This window comes from Aythya marila, assembly GCF_965140915.1.
Source record: "Aythya marila genome assembly, chromosome: 7".
NCBI classification, from domain to species: domain Eukaryota; kingdom Metazoa; phylum Chordata; class Aves; order Anseriformes; family Anatidae; genus Aythya; species Aythya marila.
Window position 1 is genome coordinate 6587887 of NC_139048.1, and position 18070 is coordinate 6605956.

Genomic DNA, 18070 nt, shown 5'->3' on the forward strand with positions numbered 1-18070 from the left:
AGAAAACCAAATTCTGCCCCCGTGGTTTTGTTGTTGATTTTACAGGAGTTGCAGAAAGGACAGAGAGGGTGTGTATTATGTGCTAATATTATTATACTTGGAAATAACAACACATTCCACAATCCCAGAACTCTGCAATATCAGAGAGGGCATGATTTACAAAATGGCCCTATCTACATACACCAGTGAGGACTGTTTTTGCAGCTCCATATTAATGCACGTTAGCATCCTTGAGAACCTATCTGATAATACTTCTACATGGAGACTTAAGCTCCTTAAGCAATGTTCACACCTCCATGAAAAATAACCCAGTTAAGTTCTTCCTTTAAATAAACTTTCTAAGCAAGTCTATTAACAGTTATCTTCTATCTGCCACGAGGGGAAACATGTAGACAGTTCTGTAGTGTGTTATATATCTGGGGCTGCTGAGTATGAGGTAGTAAATTAAATGAGAAGTGAGAGCTCCTTTCACTGGATCCTCCTACTTCATTTTACCACATGGGAATGTTTAAGCTGGGTCCTAAGGAAATGATCTGCATTCCCAAGAGACATGTTCCTGTGTTCTGAAAAATAAGCCTGACATGTAAAAGGCACTTCAGAATGCTGTCGTGGTAAAGATTTGCCACGGCCTCGAAATATAAAAGCCTGCCTTGGTGTCGTACGGAGATACATCGTTTCAACACGGGTATGTGCATAGCGAGCCTGCTCATAAAATCTGACTTCAAGTATCTGGGGATGTCCACAGGCTTCAATAGCAAACAATACCCTGTGGTTTGGCTCCTGCTAGAGAGTTGAGCAACTGGAACTCAATTCCCAGGTCAGCTATTTCCTCTGACTGTGAGCAATTCACTTCATCATCCTCTGTTTCACAGTTCCCTCTCATAAGGCACGGTGAGGGCAGTCAAGGAACACATTCCCACCCTTGCGATGGCTGGGGTGGCCAGAGGTTTCTGTGGTGGAAATCCCACAAGTCACTTGGTGGACAGAGATTCTGGACAGGGCTGTGGAAGTTGACAGGAAATTCTGTCTGCTCTGAAATACTACCAGGTCATTAAAAAACACCCTGTAAAGAAAGGATGTAATTGCAAATGAAGTTCTGTGGACTTTTTGTTTTGTGTTGAATACATTTGTGTGAAATCTTACTGCTTTCATCACATTTATTGCTGCACGGATTTCCCACAATGGCCTTGGAATTTCATTTGAAGAACAACAACAAAATAATAATAATGAAAAACTGGAGGATTTGGATCCTAACCAAAAGTTAAGCTAGATGGATTTATAATATGCCCTGATCAAGTAAGAATATATAAACAGGGAAACAGACATGTACAGGCAACAGAGAACACAGATACCTCCTTTTGAGATTAAGCATATGGCCAGCAGCTGGCAGACCTCTGTAGATCTCTATGAAACTAAACAATAGTGTCGACATCCTTTGCTACATGTTCCTGGATGACAATATCTGGTAGGAAGAAAAAGATTGGCCATTCATAATCTTTATTTAGTGAGACTTTTAATTCCATTTTGAACAGGGGAAGAAAGAAATGTAAAGGCAGAAGCTTCCTGGAAAGTATAAGCTTGCATAAAGGACAACAATGGGAAAAAAATAGGCTTTTATTTTCTTTCAGAGAGTTTAAATTAAACAGAACTTTCCAGAGTATGTTAGTATTCATAGCTCTTGCAGATCATGCATCAGAACGAAAGACTTGTGATGATTATTGGTCCTCTGTATTGCGGTAGGTCCTAGAGATCAGGGTGCTATTATGCTGGTTGCTCGTAATTAGAGATTGTGTACTCCCTGGAGTGGTGACTATCTCAATAAACAAGACAGAGGATGAGAAAAAGGAAATACTATTGTTCTCATTTGCCAAAGAGCAGACTGAGAAACTGGCAAATTCAATGATTTGCCAAGTTCATGTAAGAAATCTTTGGCAGAATTTGGTAGACAAAGGTAGGTGTTTTGTTTGTCTTCTAGGAAAATGGATGCCATTAAGGTATTGAAAAAAAAAATAATACTGTTTTAAATGTTAAAATGAGATTTTAAAAAGGAATTATTTTTGTTACCTTCTAAGTCTGTTACAGGCATGTGCATGTCAGTTTTTTATTTTTGATATTTTGGTTTTCTTTTCAATTTCTCCAGCTTATTTTCATCTATCTATAAACATGTTAATAGGAAAACTGGGAGAGGAAGGAGTTGAGACACCTGGTGAGGAAAAACAATGAACCAAAGTTTTGATAAAAATAACATAGGCTCCCCCATGACTTCAAGTTTCACTAAAAAGCTCTGAAATTTTACAATATAGGAAAAAGAACTCCTCTTCACAAGAGACCCAATTCGTTTACCCTCTTACACTCCTACACTTGTTTATCTAACAAGTTTATTTATTTGTTTATTTATTATCTTTCTCTGTATATTTAAGCCCCTAAAACCCATTACTGTGATGAAGCCAGCAGAAATATCTGGCCATGCACCCATGAGATTGCACATGGAAATCAGCCCAGAACACTCTGCTCCTTTGCATGACCGCCTCTCTGACTCTTTTGGGCTGAGCTCTGGTGCTCCCCTGCCCAAACTGGCAAGCTCGGAGAGGTGCTGGAGTAAGGAATAAGCCATACCTCATGGTTCATTTGGAGATGAAAGAGGCTTTGAGACAGAGAAGGGTTAGGGTCAACATGAGGGTGAAGGAACTGAGGGCCTTCAGCACTGGCTCTTTCTGTTGCGAATGTTTTGTGACATTCTGTGATCCAGAGCTCTCGTCCAGCTGTTTTTAAAGCCGAAATTCTGTTTCTTCCCTATCTGTGTTATAGGTTCTAAAATAGGCTTCTTGGAACAATTTTCTGTAATGTCTGCACCCAATGAAACCTGACATATTTCACTTTTCCAGTTCTTCGTGTGGTATCAGGAGTCTAGAATACCAATTAGGATCTTATTCCTTATGCTTTTCTACATAAATACATTAAGTGGAGAAGCTGAAAGCTGAACAGAAAGGTCCCCTCTTCAATCCTTTGATCCATCCTCTCTCTTTCAGTTCTTTGGAGATAATTAAGTAGTTTGTTTCTTTTTGTCCTCATTTCTCGGTGCCAGGAACGCCATGGACTGACTTTCAGGCTCATACTGAGGTTAGGAGGTTCCCCCCAAAGGCAGGGATGGGAGGCCTTGGACATCACCCTGGAATTTCTTGTAACATAAACAAGTTCTAAACATACTCTGAGACCTCCTGTCACTTGAATGGTTTTGAACCTGATATTGATGCAAGATTTTGTGACTCCAACTTAAAAAGTTGAAGGAAAAGTAACCAATAATGAAACAAAAACCATTGCTAAAACTTAATACTTTTTGAAAGCTAAGTTGCCATAACAACTTGATGCAAAACTCTTTGGTGGTAACTTTGTACTCAGTCCTATTGAGGTTAAAATAACCTTACTCTTGTGTTAATACTTTGCCAGCATAGTAAATACTATTGGTTACAGAAAATTAAAACTTTTAAATGGTGAAACTACTTTTACTGAAGTAAAAGAAACCTCTTAAATCTAAGTGTTTTTCTTCTTTTAAAAAAGCATAATTTGTCAGACATTAAAATAACAAAAGGTCTTTGAAAAAGGATTATGGTTTCTGATGTTTCACTACGAGAATGGATTTACTTTATATCCTACTGATGTTGTAATCTTGAATTCTGAGGTAATGTTTTAGCCCTTTCTTTTCATATAAATAAAGATTTCAATGATAGCACTTCATTTCTTCTGTAGAACTTTCCTTTATTTTTCAAACTACTCATTTTCTCTCGCTTAAACCATTTCATCAGAATAACATACAAATTGGATGCTTATTAGGAAGTGCTTATTAGGAAGAGGGGAACAGTTAGAAATGCAAAGCATTTCAAATCGACACACTACTGACTGCTAAGTAGATTTTAAATGGAGAATTTCCATATTGCTTATATGTTTACCTTTTCAGTGTACTTTTCAAAATGTCATGTTTATAAGGTTTCCCTGTAAAACATATACATGTGTATTTTTGAGCTTTTTTTTTTTTTTTTTTTTTTTTTGTATTTTAAAGTCAAACAAACTTTCATTGTTGAATGGAGTACAATTGTTTTCCCTCAGTACAAAGCACTGAATTTTAAGAATGAAAAAGCATATTTTAACTTAGTAAATCATCTGCTAATCAGACTGCCTTCACCCCCCTTTGAAAACCAGTGCTGTATATCTCTTTGGGTAGCATAGATTTTAATTAACATTAAGTGTCTTTAAAAAGTAAAAATTTCCCCACCCTCTCTGAAGTTAAATCCACTTTTTTACACTCAGTTGGGCTGTGTTTTTTTTTTTTTTTTTTTTTTTTTTTTTTTTTTGTTGTTGTTGTTTGCAATATCCTGTAGGGGAGTGAGTGCTGGGGACAGCAGAATATCTTTAAAGGATTATTGTTTACTAACAGGGGAACAAAGAGTTCTCTACGCCCTTCCAGCTCAGGGAGGCTCCACAAGAGATTTCCCTCCAGCAACTTTGCAGTTATTAGCTTGATTGCCAAATAGGGACCATTCTCCTAATGCTCACCCTACAACCTGCCTTTGAAAGTATAGGAAAAGTGGTGTTTATATACCAGATTTTTTTTCTTTATTATGTATAGTGCAGTGAAGGCCAAAGCCTTTCTGCTTCAGCAGAACCAGCAGGGAGGAAATACATGTAGTAATTACCTTAAACAAGCAGGCAATAAAGGCTGCCTCTCAAGCCATGCGGTTTAAGGACATGATGAAAGGTGGAGGTGTCAGCACTCAGCCCGTAACAACTGCCTCGCACCGCGGCGTCCCCAGCTCCTCCGGCTTCTGCCGCCGGGCAGGGCCTTGGCTGCGGGGCCAGGACAGGGGAGCTGAGAGGACCCCTGGAGTCAGTGGAAGGATGGCTTTGTTCAGGTGGACAGCCCCAACGATGGAAAAGGCGTCCTCAAGGGAGAGAAATTGCTCACAGGAGGGATTTACAGATATCCAAAGCACCAAGGGGGTTTCTCGCTTGAAAACTGATAGAAAAAAAAATGGGTTTAGGTCCAATGCTGTCAAAATTATTCTTTGGAGGAGAATTTTTCAGTCACCTCTTTTTTTTTTTTTTTTTTAGAACAAAATACTTTTTTTTTTTTTTTTTTTTTTTTTTTTTTCCCCTGTGCCAGTGCAGCCAGCTCCTCCCATGGTAAATCAGAGAAACTTTGCTGACGATAAGTGCTGGCAGGGACCTGGGGATGAGGAAAACCCTGTGAGGTACAAAATGGAGAACGCGGTGCCTTGGGACTTCCAGCAGGCCATAAGGCTGTGTCTTAAAAAAAAGTGAAGAGACCAGCCAGGCCCCGTTTGAAGCACTGCATGCCTGCTGCATGTCGCCAACAGCAATTGCAGACGGGCCCTTTCTGGTGCTCCATATGGAGCTGCAGAAAAGCTGTGCTGAGGATGCCATGGGTGGGATGGGATGCACTTGGCTGCACTGGGAAGAATGGAGAAGGGGGAACCTGTGTCTTCAGCCTGCCTCCTGGGGTCTGGCAGGGCCTGGCTGAGCATGGCAGAGCACACAAGGCTGTTGCAGGCAGCTGTTTTTGGGGCAGACACTGGGGCATTGCGTACACACTGCCTGCAGCATGCTGAGAAGAACTCATCCCAGCTGCCCTCAGTGTTATCAGCGGGGTCTCTCAGCTTGTCACACAACTCTCTCCACAGACCCAAGGCTGGGGGCTGCCCTGGATGTGTACCCAGGGTAGAGGGGTGCCAGAGCCCGGTAGGGCAGGGCAGGGCAATCCCACCATCAGGAGTCACTTTTAAGGCTCTCGGTCTGTTCAGCCAGATCTTCTTTGCCCTCTTGAGATGTGTAGCAGATTTATTTCTACTAATTTTTAAATACCAAGTGTATCTAGTGTACTTATTACTCCTAATTAATGTGAGAATAAAGAATCAAAGAGAGTATTCCTCCAATGAGTTGTTTTTGAAGAGTGACAAATTAATCCCCTTGGATATGGCTGAAGCCAGGGAAGATCTTTTTGTTCCTCTAACCAACTGCAGCCATTAGACGTTCAAAACTCTGCTCGTGATAAATAGATTTTAACAGCTATTTCTTTCCTTGTGTACGCCAGAATCCAGGGGCTTACTTGCCAGAGCCAAGCTCTCTCCCAGATAACCAAAGACTGAGGAATGTGTTCTCAGTGGCTGGCACTTACATGCACACACACGGGCAAGCACACCCATGAGATGTCTGCCTTCAGGGCTCTGTGCATCCCTCTATCCACTGTATTCGTTATTTTCTTATGCTCTTGTTAGCATTGGTCCAAATCCTCAATGGCCTGATTTACTTGTACTGTTACTGATATCCACTTGCCCTGAAAGTACATTCAGAGCATGATAAGGGAAAATTTTATGGCTCATTTTTATTTTATTTTATTTATTTATTTTTTCCATATGGTTCTTCCTGTAAATGCATTGTGACATTTCAAGGGGATACTTGTAATCTGTTTTAATGGGGATCAGGTGGCATTTACTAGAACACTTCCAAACCTCATGGTTGCAACTTTAAAACTTCAACTGCTTGTTTAAGTCAGAAAGCATCAGTGATGCTTAGAGGTGATAAACCAGGGATGAGATTTTGACAGGTGCCTTTTCTGGTGGGATCTTGAGATAAGTGGATGGGGAGATTTCCAACCTGAATTGCTCTCCAGGTCCTTGTACTGGGCTAGGAATGATGGCGATAGGGAAGGCGTGGAAACCACCTTTGTGCTCAAGTGATCAAAGCAGGGGGCTGACGGCTGTTTAAATGCTATCAGCCCGCGACAGGCCCCCGCGGGACTCCTGCACCTGCTGGCCACTGCTTCTTTATGCTTGTGCTGCATCCTGCCGTGTGCTCCCTTTACCCTGGGGTGACGCAGAGCTGACCGCGCTGGCGGGTATGCACTCACAGCAGGGTAATCCTCAGCTGTTTATTCCGGGGGTTCAGAAGGGACAGCAGCTGCTGCTCCACTGAGGAGGTGGGGCAGTGGCTGTGGAAAAGGGTGTAGAGCTGAAGGCAGCCGTACTCAGGTCCTGCGTGGCTGAAAGGTGATTTTCCCTCTTGTCTTGTTCCTGCTATGGGGTTCAAGCAAAGTTCCCATCACTGGAAAAGATATATAGAGTAACTGTAGCCTTCAAAGTTTAAAACTCTTATCCACAGTGCTGTAGATGACCCTTCCATTGTCCTAAAATTTGTGGCTGGCCACATATAATAACCTAGCAAAATATGCTTTCCAAGGGAACACACAGCTCTCTTGAACACTTGAGGCAAGGAAGATAATTCTTCTATTTCACTTCAGTCAGGACAAAATAAAGTATAATAAAACCCCTCCGCTGTGTTCAGCTTCAGAAAAAGTGATATTTTCACAGGCTTTTTCTCTTGGATATCAGACCTTTTTCAAATGGAACCAGGCTGTAAATAGCTGTGAAAATCATTGAGAGGAGGGATCTTTATGAAACAGAGTTTGTGCCACAGGATGCCACATGAATGCAGACAACGATGTATAGATATGATGACTTTTTTATCTCATATAATGCATTTTTCAATGTCTTTTTTTTCATACCCTCAATTAATAAGAACATTTTCAATTGAATTCCATAATGAAATTCCAGAGTTAGCAGAAAGAACAAAGAGGAAAAGAGCAGTTCAGGCAAGGAGTAAAGTGATGCAATTTTAAAAGAAATGAATAATTAGTGGCATGGAGTGTTAAGACTGTCTCCAGCAGCAAGATTTACAACACAAATGATGAATGGAACAAACAATTATTTGTTTGTTTGTTTGTTTATTTGCTTAAGTTGAGGATATACCATACACAGTGCTGTTGGGCCAAACCTGATATCCTCTGCCCTGGAAACCAAGTTAAAGTTTCAGGATAGGTTGGTGTGGTCATTGTTTTTTTTTTTTTTTTTTTTTAAGTGTGAGGCTCAAAAACAGCCCAAGTGGGAACTGGAGAGGTCAGAGAAGAAGGAAACCACTTTTCAGACCCAAAGAAATGGATGAGGCACAGATGGAAGGTCCAGCATTGTGCATTGCTGGGGGAGGAGTGAGAGAGGTGGTGGAGACAGCCAGATGGTGAGAGGCACATGGGAGACAGCATAAGCCCTTTTTCTTCTTAGGAAACCATATTTAAAGAAAATAATTTGTGAGAGTTCTGGAAGCAGATTTTTAAGTGAAACACCAAAATTTTTAAACTTATTTTACCGTCATGGAAGGAGAGGGTGCTCTGGTTCGGATCGAAGGCCAAGCAGAGCCAACTGTCATCTCCTCTTTGCTTTCTCAACTCTCGCAATCTCAGGCCCACATCGATTTTCACCCAGAAATTATATAGAGAGGGTTGCACAAATCAAGATATTTCCTTGCTTCTTTCTACTTCTTCCCACCTGTGGCTGCTGTAGTTCACACTGGCCTTTCCTTTCCCTCAGCACAGAATCTTGCTGCTGAAGAATATGGCTAGACTGCAGCGCAGACACTTATCACTTTATTTTCTCCTATGAGCAAGGAGTGGGAATGTCTCATCTGGCGTGTTGAACTCAGATCTAAGTGCTAAAATGTTTACTGCTTTCAATCCACCCAGCAGGATGCTCTGAGCAAAAGTGGTGGTTGGCAGCCTGCTGCTGATGGTACCATCCAAGTCACAGAGGCTCCCTGCAAAACTCGCGCAGTATCTAAACATTAGACTTCTAATTATTTTAGGGGTTTCGTTCCACAAGTGCTTTAGATGATTGTCTGTTAACATCTGATGACATCTCAGCATTTGAAATATGCTTAGTGAGATTGCAGCATTTAGTCTGTCATCAGGAACTCCTGATCATATTCTGGCTTCCCTAATTAATGCATTCCTGCACCTACTTAATGGCATTCATGGCAACAAATAATTTCTGTTCTTTCCTAATGATATGCACCATACCTCGGCACTAGAGTGCGGATAAATACATATATGTTTTTGTTATTTTAGAAGAAAAATCCATGTGCTGTGGGTAATGAATTGAAGGTTAAGTGATGATTTTTCTTTACAACCACTCATGTCTTACAGTCTGTGAACTGAAAACTGGATTAACCTTTAATTACCCCCTGTGATCTCTCAACCCTGAAACAACATTACCACTCCTTCTAGTGTTATTTGCATACAGCATTTAATGAGAGAAACATCTGTTTGCATATTTGGTATCATTAATATTATGCAGATGAGCCGAGTATTCATGTTGCAATAGGCAATTGTGCTGAAATCTTCTTTTCTCTCATTTTTGCTCTATTTCCCTCCTCCTAACAATTCAGTCTGACTTGTATTAATTAGAAAAAGAGCTGCCTGGTGCCAGTAGTCTTGCATATATAATGCACAGCTGCTATGTGATCTGAATGGCAGCACAGCAATATCCTGATGAATTTATAAAATAAAGAATATCTGGCTTGATGTTATTAGGCAAACTTGTTGATTTTTTTTTTTTTTTAGGTTAACCTATCTTTGTAATAAAATATATTACTATGGCTAAAAAATTAAATGCTTACAAGTAAGATGGGTAACATTTTTTTTTTCTCCAAACTTTACTTATTTCTGTCTAATAAGATAAAACGTACTCATTAAGTGCCTGATCCAGCAGTCATTTGATAGGCTGGGATTTAGTTTAGAATTTGATATCTGGAACTGTTCTCTCTGTCAACCTGAAATATCTCTTATGGCCCTATGATGATGACTTTATTCTGTTCTAATCCACAGCCATTGAAACCTGACAGGTCACTGCTTACAGCGTGTGCATAAACCAAAGGTCTGGAAAATGAATTTTTTTTTCTTCAGAAATGATTATTTTTTTTCCTTTTGTTTATCTTGAAAACTATTTTCTTAAATGTGATCATGAGAAGACTCTAAGCCATTGCTGATAAATATATATACATAAATAAAATTATATATAGAGAGAGAGGCAGAGGGGGACTGAACTACTGAGCAGAATTGTAGGGGGACGTAGAATATTGATTTCAAGCTTACAAGTTCAAATTCACTAAATCTCAGAAGTTACCATTTGCTGAACATTTAGTCAGCTTGAGACATGAATAATGTTCCATGTCAGTTCCTAGTAAACAAGGTAAAAATCATGCTTTTAGAAAGGAAACATTTTTTTTTTTCCTTTTAGAAGTAAGCATTTTTTTTCCTCTTAGAAGGAATCTTGCTTCTAAAAATCATGCTTTTTTTTTTTTTTTTTTTTTTTTTTTTTTTTAAATCATGCTTTTAGAAGGAAAGCTAAGGATTTGATTAGACTTTTTTTTTCCAGAGCTACTCTTGTTGTTTTCTGTGGTAATTTCCACTAATTCAAAGGTAGAAATCATCTCCTATAGAGAGATACACAACATACTTTCTGTAGATCCTAGAATGTTCTGAGTCACCCCAAACGGCATGACTTCACCCTTTTCTGTTTGAGTTTAACCAGTAGCCAATGTCAGTGACTACTGAAAGTTTGCACAGCTTCAAGTGATTCTTTATCTAGACTTCCATGTGGATAAAGATAAGTCTTATTGCCAAAAATTACATCTGAGTTGTATTTATCTCTCTAACCATTCCTTTGTTGAGGAGAAATGAGGAGAATGGCTCCATGATGGCCTATGTTTATTTTGTTTCTGATAGACAGGGAATTCCTACTACTTGCTTGGCCCAACCTGCCGAAACAAACCAGTCTGAGATACAGTAAGATTTTCAGGCAAGGACAGGATTTACATTCTCTGCTTGAATGTGTTTCTTCCCAGATGGACTTCAGCTAAAACCAAAACTGTCCTGTGTGATGCTGTCCACCAGAGACACTGCTTCTGAGCTGCCCATCGACATCTCCAGTCCCTCCTCATGGACATTTGGGACTTGGCTAGCTTTGTACAAGGGAAATCAAGCTGGCTTTTTAGGTTTGGAAGTTTTTAGGTTTGGAAGTGTGGTGTTTAGCTGCCGGCCAGGTTAAACTACAACATCTATGGAGACAACCAATGATTCAAACTGGCTAACTTTCAGTGAAGAATAAAATAGAAACTTGCAAAACATAGGTTCATCTGCATACCAAAAAGTCAGTTTATTATGGATAGACGGGATTATCCTGTGAGGGACCTTTATACCCAGATGGCTTCTTTCCAAAGAAGTTCTGGTGATCCAGGACTCTGTAGTACAGGATTAGCTGTGCCCACCTATTCCCAAAATAAGAGAGGAATTATAGATAAAATGATGCATAATCTGGGACTAAATTCAGGATTAAATACGACTGATCAGATGGGTGCTGAAGTGCTTCAAAATAATAAACCTTACTTTAATTCATGATCTAAATTTTACAGGAGTTTTTTGTTTGTTTGTTTTTTTCTTTCTTTCTTTCCTTTTTTTTTTTTTTTTTTTTTCAATGTGAATCATTTTCATGATCAGTTACAGAGATCTTTGTGAGAACACACATTTCTCAAAAGCAGATTTTCATGGTTTAAGAGCTGCTTTTTGTGAGTCAAGCTTGTATATCTAAAGGCTTGACTTACAGGTAGAATTACTGTGGTTTTGTATACAAGTCATTACATGGCATCTAAAAAAAAAATCCTTAATGTATGCAAACTGTAGCGCATGCAGATTATAGTCCTACGCATGGAATTTAGGCAAGCAGGTGAGCACAATACTTCCTCCATGTAATTGCTTGACTCCTCTGCAAAGTCTCAGCCTCCTGAGCACCTGTAGCTGCCTGGCCAGCTTCTGAGGCTGTACTTCCCGAATCTGGATTTCTTTGGGCTTTTCAAGCTTTATGTAGGCATAAGAGTTTATTTCTGAAGTCCTTACATGTTAGGAACTACTATGTATAAGGATGGACAGAGAGAGACCTGAAGAGGTACATGAAATCTAGAAAAAGGTCATATAAAGTCTTCACAGAGTTTGGGAATAGAGTACTGCTATTCCAAAGTCGTGTTTTGTATTTCAGCTATGCAAACAAATTCTATGTTGCCAGAAATTTTTGGATAAAAAAGGTTAGAGCCTATCATGGCAATCTTTGTTTATGTGATGTTATTTAGGCATTTCAGATGTAAAGCAGATGGTCTTAATTCACTACAGGGTCCATTTTGTGGGCAAAGACTATCTTTGAGGATTTGCAGAGGATGTAGGAAAGCAAAGGTGGCTTTTTTACACCTGCCACAAACTCCTTACACATCCCAAGACTCTGACACTTGCAAGGCAACCTTTATATTACCACTGAATGCAACGCAGTGCCATCTGAATGAAGAAAAAGTTGTCGGTTGAGCTAGTTAAGAAATAATACCCTTGATTGTTCAAGGGCTTTTGTCAAACACAAGGTTAAATCATTTTTTGTTGGCATGGTTGTAGTTTTACACACTGTGACCAAGAAAAACAAAACCTGTAAGAGGTGGAGTCTTTGTTCTCAGCACTGGTTGGACTATTCGTGCTAAAATAAATGGCTTTTGTGCCAGAATTCAACTGAATGCTTGGGTACTTTTAGTGGATTTTTGTTGTTGTTGTTGTTGTTGTTGGCACCTGGTAGGCTGGTGTTCTCTCTTTCTAGTTTATGAAGACATTTTCTCTGTCCTTGGAGTGATACCAGACAAATATCTGTACTTTAATGTGAATGAAATTAGTTTGGAATCAGTGAAACACTTCACCAGTGAAATATTTATTTTTTTCCACTTTGCCATTCGGCTGCTTGCCTGAAAAGCTAACCTCCGTGAGGCAGCTCTGTGTGTTCTGTTTGCATGTGTGTTGAGAAAATTGCCAAACAAGAAAAACAAGAATAATATCAGTGTCGTAACTGAGTTTAAATGCAGTGCAATTTGTGTTAATGGAGGCTTTTATAGGCACTATTATATAGTAAATTAAATTATATCTTTATTCTTATATCTAAGATAAACAGTAAGTATGTAATATATCAGTAATAGAAAACCCTTGGCATTTAAGAAAGAATTGTGCTTTAATGTAAGGACGTTTTTATACCTCAGTAATAAATTAACATTTCAAAAGTACTTTAGCCTGCTGAGATGGATCATTCTATGAGTATGGGTAACACCACGGACTCCAATAATTAGTGTAAATTGCCTTTGAATAATACAGAGCTGGGAACAACTTTCAGTGCTTAATGCCCCTTGCAGTACATGATGAAGAGTCCTTAATGGAGCTTGGAAAAACAAGTAATACCTATAAATCAAAGAAGAAAAGCCGTTTTTGATGCATTTGTCTGAGAGTGTGAGTTTTAAACCAAATTGTTAACACTCCTCCCTGCTGAGGGTCATGGATTAGCTAGGGTGGGAGTTTCTTATAGGATCTTTCACACTAACCAGCAGAGGTAGGGGGTTTCAAATACAAATGTTTTCTTAACCCTAATCCCTGCCTCCCTGACCAGTAGAGCTCTGAATTTCTCTCTAATTAGGTGGAGAATTAGTAGGTGGATAAATGTGTTAGTGGATGAGGATGAAGTGATTAACTTGCCCCAGACTATGATAGTGAGTTCAAGGCGCTACTGAATTCATTTTGTTTCTAACAACTTTCTCCCCGTATTCTAGTGGCACCACGGCATGAATTTATATCTCTGTAATCTTACAGCAGTATGTTCTCTTGCCTCTTTCCCATAGCTTTATCTCCCACATTTAAGCAGCAGTGCAGTATATTTCCCAATGTGTCAGCTCACATTTGTGTGTACTGCTTAATTATCTGAGCAGCCTTGTAACGCAGGAGAGATATATCGATGTTCCACTAAGACTGGATATTTGAGGGAAGCATGAAGTTTTTTATAAGTTAATGAGGCTGGAATACCTTCTTCAGGTGCTTGCCAGCTGCACTCGGAACACAAATAAAGGCTGCTGCCTTGCTGACACTCTGTGCCATGTGCAGGGCGCTACACTGTTTGGGGACATGCAGAGCACTGTGGCCGCACAGGGCTCTGCTCACCTGCAGCGATGACATTTTCTGTCACCTCCCTGATGTGTCCCTGCTTACAGGGCAGGGAGGGATTTGTCGCAGCAGAGGCAGGAGCTGCTCCCCCCTCCTGGCAGGGACAGGGCCTGGATTTACCCGCTTACAGTAAAGCTGAATCATTCCCACTCACCTTTTTTTCCTTCTCACTCTCGCCTGCAGCAGTGCCTCAGCTACCCCAGCACGTTCCTGTCCCTGTGGTGTCTGACTTGCAGTGGCCTGCTCAAACCTGTGAATTCGCTTGACCCCAAAGAACAAAGCGTGCTGTTTACCAAGCAGGCAGACCCGGCCGCCAGAGGACGTTTCCCAGGATGGCTCAGCGACGTGACTCAAGCAGGCTGCGATACGGACAAGACCTTTCCTGGAATGAGTCAAGGAGTTTTTTGGGCCAATTCAGAACAAGGGAGGGTGCTAGCTGATGCCACGAGTAGCAATAGACTATAAATATGCATTTGTGGGGAACGTGGACTGAGACCTACAACTCATGACACCGGTTACTGATCTTAACTAATTATTAAAATTATTTAGCTTCTTTCAGAAAAAGATCTGGAGTTCCCTCTGCTCGTATGTTGAAGGTGAGTCAAAAATGCCTTGTAGCAAGGCCAACCACTGGCTGGCTTTCTAATCAGAAAAAAAAACACAAAGCCTTCAGGACACAAGGAGTAATCCTTCAGGTCTGTCCAGGGTTGACAAAGCCTCAGCTAAAGCACCACATTCAGAGACATCGCACTTCAAATAAAGGTGTGGAGGGAGAAAAGAAGCATGAGTAAGCAGGAGTCCAAAAAACATGACTAAGGAGGTAGTCATGTAAAAAACGTAGTTCTGGTTAGCCTGTGCTGGACGGGAGGTGCGGTAACATTTCTGTGAGCACATGTGAAAAGCAGAGGTGTGTGCATGTGAAGAGGTAGTCAGTAACTCACTATCCATGTCCATGGTGCACATGTATGTATAGGACAAGGACTGGATTTCCCATGAAACCCACTCCTTCCTGCAACCTGCATCATGGATATTTCTGTTGAAACAGGGAAGATTCAGTGTAGACAGTAGCTGAAACTTGCTAATGGGAAAATAATGAAGCAATGGACTAATATGCCTAGAGAGGATGGAAAGACAGAAAAAAAAAAAGAGTGAATTAGAGAATTCTGGTGTTTCAGAATCTTGCGTGAGGTTTCAGACAATGGTTATTCTCTTTGAGAGCCTGGAGTTAGCAGTGCCATTGCAAACCATACTGTGTGAGAACCCGGCTCAGCAAGAGGCTTGGTGGGTCAGCCTGGGTAGCTCGGCTTGCATGATTGAGTCATTAGGCTGGGTATTGTGTGCGTATCCAATAACTCAGGCAGGCAGGAAATTTAAAGGGAAGTATATTTTCTATGCAGAGCAATCAAAGTTGATTTTATCCTTATCTCAGTTGCTCGCTCCAGTGAGCATCAAATGCCTGATTCGATACTTGAGGAGAGGAGGCTTCTGAGAAATGTGAAGTATAAAGGGGACACGGGGCTGGTGCCAGGCTAGCAGAGAGCAGCCCTCGTGCCTGGCAGGCACAGCCCTGTGCTGGGGCTGGGAGTGCTGGGTCCTCAATAAGCCAAGGAAACTCAGGAAATCTGGGCATTGCACAGGCACCCCGAGGCTGACCTTTGAGTGAGGACCCAGTTATCTCTGTCCCAGATGCCTGCAGACTTCTCCCCAGACTGCCTACAGGTCAAAAGCAGCATTAGCTTCAGAGATCCTTAGCAACATGTCTTGTCCTGAACAGACTGCTCTTTTTCTGTGTTTTGCTTTCCTTCTGGCCTTTTAGATTGTAGAAGCCTCTGCCTAAGTGTCTGGCCAGTATTACAACTCAGACCAACACATTTGGGAAGAAAAATCATTGTTTTGGTATGTTTGTGACTGTGTTTTGCAAACGGTGCCCTGACTCTTTCCAGTAGTGGATAATGAGGAGCTGTATGATTCCAGTACCCTGGGACATGTGTAAAATGCCTCTTTTTAGGCAGTGACCTGAAGGCTCAGCATGCTTGGTAGGCAAAACTTGAGAATGCCATTTTGGAGCAGGTTTAGCCATAAAGAGGACACTTGCTTTGCCAAAACCTCCCTGGGTGTAAGGATTGCCTTTCTCATGTTCATCTTGCATCACATACAGCACACACAAAGTCATTCCGCATTAGCCAGGATTATGTTGCCTCTCCATCTTATCAGGTTTTGCTCTGCAAACCACAAACCAATCCCGGCTGGTGTATGCACCAAGCCAGGTATCTCCGCTGGGAGCAGGCGCTTCACCGGCCTAAATCTGAAGTGACTGATGCTATCTGCAGAATTTATCTTCAGTTTTAAAAAGAAGTACAAATTCATTAAAGCATTGGGAGCCAGCATTTTGCTGCAAAGATAACTTTTTTTCACTAAAAATATGAAAGCAGCAGTCGGAGAATTATCTTGTTTTCTTTTCTAACCGGCTATGCTACCCCTTGAAATAGTTTTATATATTTAAACGGACGAGGATGTAAATTGTACTTCCAAACTATTAAAGCCAATAGCACACATTATAATATCCTGTGAAAAGAAGATAGCTCCGGCCAGTAACTCTTAAGCCTAAATGAGTTTCTCCTAAGAGGAGAACAGCCGCTTAAAGTACATATATTTAAAATTAAATTTCTTTATTACAAGTTACTTAGCGTATTTTGGACTTATATGTTCTCTAGCTTAAATCTTTTTTTTTTTTTTTTTTTTTTTTTTTCCTTTTTCTTTCTTTTAATTGCACAAAGCTGTGGAAAATAATCGGAAGCTCAGTTAGCATTACAAATTGAAAATCAGAAATTATACCAATGTGTTTTTTTTTCAGGTTCTCAAGTTACATAGGTGTATTAACCCTCATTAGTCATTGTGTGGCAGTGAGAGATTTGAAAACAGAATTCCATTACAGTATTTGTGGTCAAAATCTGATATGATCAAATAATAGGTTTCCCAATAGAAATGTCTATGTGCCATGTAGTAAACTTGATAATTGTAAGAATACATTTAATGCAGTAGGACTGAATACCGAACCAGGAGATTAACATTTCTGTTATATAATTACAAGTTCAAGGAGTTCAGCTTCTTATCATACTACAGTAAGTATAGAAAGTAGAAGTGATCCTCTTTAATTTGTAATTATTTAACTGAAATAGAATGTCTCCCAGTCTTATTCTTACTCTTCTGCACTGAAGGCATTGGTATGCAGAAACCATGCACCAAGGAATAGTACACTATCAGAGTAGGACATGTTTGAGTATTCTTTAAAACCAACTAAGAGAAGTTAATCTCATTGAACTTCTTTTTATTCAACAAAAGAGTTAGATGTTTCCAAGTCTAATGTGACTATAATGTTCATTAAATGGACTTCTTTACACCTTTAAATGGATTAACTGTACATCTTCACACTCTAATTATTATACATGTCGCTCACAAATCACAGATCTAATTCAAAGTACTGTAAGAGCTCTGATTATGAGCATTAGGAGAGGCGATACAGTGAGAACTGAGAGTGATATTTATCTGGGTCATATGAAAGAATACACCTCGTCCACATCAAAGTCCAGAAACACACGTACCTTCACTTGTTGAGTTTTCCTTCAACTTTGGCCATGCGATAGCCTTCTTTTGAAAGTTAAGTCGTGGACTGCTTCGGCATCTACACTCCCTCATTTCTCTGTAACCCAGATGATCCCTGGCAAAGACACCCTCCCGGCAGCTGAGCTGTTAATAACGTCCAAAGGACAGTTGCCAGTCAGATAAAGGATGATATACAATTTTGCTAGTATAGGTTGGGTATTTGGGAATAACTGTGATTTAGTTTGCTGTCTCAAACTAGGTTTGCTTATCAGAAGATATTATGAGCAGGGCTCTAGTGGTCAGATTTCTAAAAGCAGCTGGGTGCTTAATACCCTGGTGCAATCAATGTCTAAACACTTAAAAAAAAAAAAAAAAAAAAAAAAAAAAGAAAAGGCATATCTCCTGCTTGGTTTCCCATTTGACAACTGGTGGCAATGGTGCAGTCATTTTTGATGGGCAGCAAAGATTCAGCTTCACTGGATCATCCAGAAGCTGCCATGAAAAATCAACGCCGCAGCCTCAGTGCTGTGATTGTGTGCTCCCGATGTGTGTTGTCCA